Genomic DNA, 5,298 nt, shown 5'->3' on the forward strand with positions numbered 1-5,298 from the left:
TATCACATACTTTCTTCTAATGAGAAAGAAAATGCCTGCTAAAAATTGAAATATGGTTCAATAGAAAGGCATCAAAAACTGAAAAAACAGTGAAGGCAAAAACAATATCAACAACACTCATATTCCTTAGCCTGTCCATGTCACAGCAACTGGAGAGTAGGGGGCGGGGAGGAGGCAAGAGCTGTTGTGGGTGTCACTGGAGCAGACTGCTCAGTCATGGCTTGAAGCCAACAGAAAGTCTTTCTTAGCTAGTGGTGACTATATTGGGTGTTTGGGATCCCAGTGCAGTCACAGACCTTTCCCAGGGTGGGCTTTTAATCACAAAAATCATGTTCTGGGTTGCCATGTTTCACTGAACAAGAACAGTTAGCCAGAAGCAGAACTACAGAAGCCAAAAAGCATAGTTAGTCCAGAGGCTTTCCCAGATGTACAGTCTTTGATGGATTAGGTCTTTGTTTTCATTTTGGCAAGTGGTGCTGTCTACATGCTGAGTTTTGAGTCCTGAGTGATACTTCCATCATGGAGTCAGTTATGCTAAGATCTGGGGCCTGTTACAAATCGATTGTCCTCTGACACATACACTTTCATGTCTCCCTACCACAAATAAAGGTGAAAAATATTTTTAAAAATGTAAAAGTGATTAAACTGATAAACCATGCTTTTGTGATAGTTAGTGTTAATTGTTAACATGACTGAATCTATAATTGGCTTCAAAGTAGGTCTCTGGGCACACCTGTGTGTGATTATCTTGATTATATTTTTATCGTGGAAGACCAATCTTAGTCGTGAGTGGGACCATCCCTTGAACAGCAGGCCTTAGACTATAAGAAGGAGGCAGCATGCTGAGATGCAGCTTGCATCCCCCACCCCCATTTTGTAGTTGTTGATGTGATATGAGCAGCTGTTCTCAGCTCTGTCTGCCTTGACGTCCCATCATGATGGGCTGTACCTTGAACTGTGATCCATATAAACCCTGTCTGTCTGTCTGTCTGTCTGTCTGTTTGTTTGTTTGTTTGTTTGTGTTTGTTTGTTTTAACTCAAGTGCTTTAATCAGTTTGCCACAGCCACAAGACAGAAACTAAGACAGAGGTGGCAAACTTGTGCATGTGTGTTGATTCCTGCTGGTTTGCTTGCACGGGATTTCCCCCAAGCTTTACCTTTTCTCTGCCTCATGAGACCAAATGACCCACATCTATACAGAACCTTCGATTTGTTTGATAAGGTTTCAGGAACCTTGGTGAAAGGACCTATGCAGTCAGGAGAAACTGGGGTTGTAAAAACTAAATTGAAGTTACAGAAATAAAGGACCAGATAATTTGGGCACCTTGAGTGTATTTTTTGATTCTTTAACTCACCAAAAATGTCAAGAAGCTAATTTAGAAGGAAGAGAAACATGTTGAATTACATGAGCAAGCTTGCTCCTACCTGTAGTGTTAATGCCACCCCTGAGAGTAAGACCACCACCAAACTTAAAGCCACCTATGTCTCTTCTCCCCAGAGCTGCTGGCATCTTTATTTACCAATCAGAATTAACTGGGGATAGGGTCCCTCAGGCTACGTGCAGACTCCAAATCTTGGACAGGCCAGCACTTAGCAATACAATAAACAGTAAAGGACAAACCCTCAACTACTCCTACTACAAAAGACCAAAACAAGGAGGCCATACAGCATCGCCCTCAATCTGAACAAAGAACTGTGAGCAGAGGAAGTCAAGGTTAGAGAGGACCAGGAGGCAGACACTTTGCTGTGTCCAAATCGAAGTCAAGGGTGCAAATATACAAAGCAATAAAACCTTTAACTTAGAGAAGCAGAATCATACCCCAAGGAAGCACCATCAACATCACCAACGGCAGCAGCAGCAGCCACTCCCACCAATACCTGAGAATGGATAGCAGGCCAGCAGCCAGAATGAAGGCTTGACTATTGACCTGAAGAATTTTAGGAAACCAGGAGAAAAGACCTTTTCCCAATGTAGCCTTCCCTTTGTGGGAAATCTTCCCCCTGACATCACTGAAGAGGAAATGAGGACATTTTTTTAGAAATATGGAAAACAGGTGAAGTTTCCATTCAAGAGGATAAAGGCTTTAGCTTTATTCGCTTGGAAACACGAACCCTATCGGAAATTGTGAAAATGGAGGCTGACAATATGCCACTCTGTGGAAAGCAGCTGCACATGTGCTTTGCCTGTCATACTGCATCCCTTACAGTCTGCAACCTTAGTAGGTGTTCAACAAACTGAAAGAAGCCTTTTCTGTGTTTGGCCAGCCAGAGAGGGCTGTGGTCATTGTGGATGAGAGAGGAGGACCCTCAGGGAAAGGCATTATTAAGTTCTCAGGGAAGCCAGCTGCTCTGAAAGCTCTGGACCAATGCAGTAAAGGCTCTTTCTTGCTAACTACATTTCCTCAGCCTGTGACTGTGGAGCCTATGGATCAGTTACATGATAAAGAGGGACTTCCAGAGGAGCTGGTTATAAAAACAAAACAAAACAAACAAAAACAAACAAACAAATAAAAATCCCCAACAATTTCACAAGGAGCGAGAACAGCCACCCAGATCTGCACAGCCTAGGTCCTTAGAGTATGAGTAGGCCACGTGCTGGAAGGCACTCATTGAAATGCAGATGCGCACAGGATCAAGCAGAGTGAAGAGTCAAGGAGGCTCTCCAGAAGCTGGAAGTGGTGATGGAGGCAGCTCACCCCAGTACCAGGTTATGCTAATGAGGCAGGATTTGTTAAGAAGTCAAGAAGAGCTTTGGGGAATGGAGGAGCTGCATCACAAAGGTTCAGAAACAAAAGCAGATACTACTCAGGCAGGAAGAGGGCTGCCAACAAGGAAGAGATGCATTGGCAATATGAAGAAAAGTTGCAAGGACAGCAGGAAGGAGTCAAGGGAACCTTCCTTAATGCCAGAGAGCAAGAGATAAGGATGGGGCAAATGACTATGGGAGGTGCTATGGGAATAAACAATAGGGGCGCCATGCTCCCTGCTCCTGTACCACCTGGTACTCCAGCTCCTCCAGGACCAGCCTCTATGAAGCCAGATGGAATCCTGGGATTGACCCCACCAATAACTGAATGTTTCTGCCAAGCTGCTACAGTGGAAAGAAACGGAGCAATTGTTGGAACTCCTCCTAACATTCAACTGTCCAGCTCCGGAAGCATTAAATAAAGTTGCAGTGTCTAGTTTCCCACAACTCTTAAGAAGAGTCCATTTTAGATTAGCCAGAATTCTACTCTGGAAAAGTGTTAGGGGTTGATGGGTCTTCTCTGCTTGTACTACTCAAGGGAGTATGCTTAGAGGCACAGGGCAAGGCAGGGGTGGTATTGAGCAAATCAAAGTCTGTAGTATAGTGCTTCATCAAGTCTGTTCAGTTCGTTCCTGAAGTATTGCTTGTTGAAGGCTTGGAGAACCATAGGAAAATGGACTCAGTTAGAGCTCCATTATTCGTTCATATTCTCTCTCTCTCTCCCTCTCTCTCTCTCTCTCCCTCTCTCTCTCCCTCTTCCCCTCCCTCCCCTCCCCCTCCCTCCCCCATCCTCTCTCTCTCTCTTCTCTCTCTCTCTCCCTCTCTCTCTCCCTCTTCCCTCCCCTCCCCTCCCCTCTCCTCCCCCTCCCCCTCCCTCTCTCCCTCTCTCCCTCTCTCCCTCTCCCTCTCCCTCTCTTCCCTCTCCCTCTCCTTCTCCCTCTCCCTCTCCCTCTCCTTCCTTCCTCCCTCCCTCCCCCATCCTCTCTCTCTCTCTTGTTTTAATTACTTTTTCATCTTTATTCCTTCAACCCCAGAGACATATATACTACAAAACCTAAACATCCTCCAGTGACGGAGCCCCATTGCAATTCTGTTATATCTCATATATGACCCCTTCATGTCCTAAGGAAGACATTTTCTCCTAGAGGTTTTCATTTTAGTATATCTTTGTGTTAATTTGCCCCCTCTTTTTCTTGGATACGGATTATACTTTTGTGTCTCTGATGTTGCTGTTCATAGCTTTTCTTGATAGGCCTAGTACAATCTTGGGAAGAGGGTTGCTGTGTGTTGAAGGTCTGACAGTAGCTCTTAGTTTTGCCTATCTTAGGTAGTTATACTGTGCATTTTTTATTGGTGTACTATGGTCTATTCTTGATACCTTTAATTTGAGATTTTTTTGAGAAATGGAGCAGCAATGCAGCATCACCTTATTAAAATACATTTGAGGCCAAAACAACAACAAAAACAATAACAAAAAAAATAATAAATATAATTAAAACTGTAGCAACCTTGGCAGGAACAAAGAGAAATACTTGATCTCTCCTTTTGACTATCAAACTATTGAAACAAGGGGCCACAAGAATTAGCATTTCCCCAGAAATCCCATGCTGAGGGAATGGAATGGAGCTGGTGACACACAGAGGAGGAACCATCTCCTAAGAAGAGGTTTCATGCAGTGGGGACTACTTGTCAGACCTGCTTACAGGGAGACTGGAAGCAGTGATGGGCAGGAAGTGATGATGGAAAGGAGACACCTATCCCAGGACTGCTCAGTTTGCTTAGCACTTTCTCGCTGTTTAAACCTTGTGTCAGTACCTTAAGGATGGACTTGACGGATGTATGTTCCTCGCCCCAGGGTGGCCACATTTTCTGCTTTGCTGTTACTATTTTATTGTCTATTCAGGGTCAGTGGCTCAGTCAGTCTTGTTAGGGTTGACATGGCCCAGGCTTGTGCAAAAAAAAAAAAAAAAAAACTCCAATAATAAGTCCAATGAACCAAAATTGAATTCCCTCCAAAATAACACAAGGGGATGACCACACAGGTTTGCTGGTATGTCCAAACCCACACTAGCCTTGTCAAAAGGCAATGTTCATTTCCTCTAACAGCCCTTATACCTTACACAGAGACAAAAGCCCAGGCTATTTTGATGTTTCTCTTTTATAGTCTACTCTTGTTATGGGCATAAAGTCCTTGTATTCACAGAGAAGCACTAAGAAAACCAGGAATGTTAAACACACTGGAGTGGAGTTGAAATAAAATATGGGCACTCTGTCCAGAAAGCTGAGAGTGGAGGTTGTGGATGATCTAGTGACCTTCTTGTTATCTGTAGGGTCAGACCTCACCCTAATTCTCTAGAATGATCGTGTCAGACTCTTTGCTCCCCAGAATGTTATCTTTAGCACCTAATTAATAGAGCCCAACCTCAAGGGAGAGGTCACATGTATGCTATAGCCTGTTGTCCTCAATGGCATCTCACTCAGAGGCCACCTTAGCTTCTAGGCCTTTTAGCTATAGAACTCATCCTCATGGTCACATGGACTTGGTAAAGGAG

At 44.1% G+C, this 5,298-nt stretch overlaps 1 pseudogene; it reads left to right on the plus strand.

Annotated features, from left to right (window-relative positions):
* The first annotated feature begins 688 nt into the window (after positions 1 to 688).
* On the plus strand, positions 689 to 3,168 carry LOC114618835 (annotated as a pseudogene).
* Positions 3,169 to 5,298: the final 2,130 nt, after the last annotated feature.

The sequence above is a fragment of the Grammomys surdaster genome, unplaced genomic scaffold (assembly GCF_004785775.1).
Source record: "Grammomys surdaster isolate TR1022 unplaced genomic scaffold, NIH_TR_1.0 145, whole genome shotgun sequence".
Lineage (NCBI taxonomy): Eukaryota > Metazoa > Chordata > Mammalia > Rodentia > Muridae > Grammomys > Grammomys surdaster.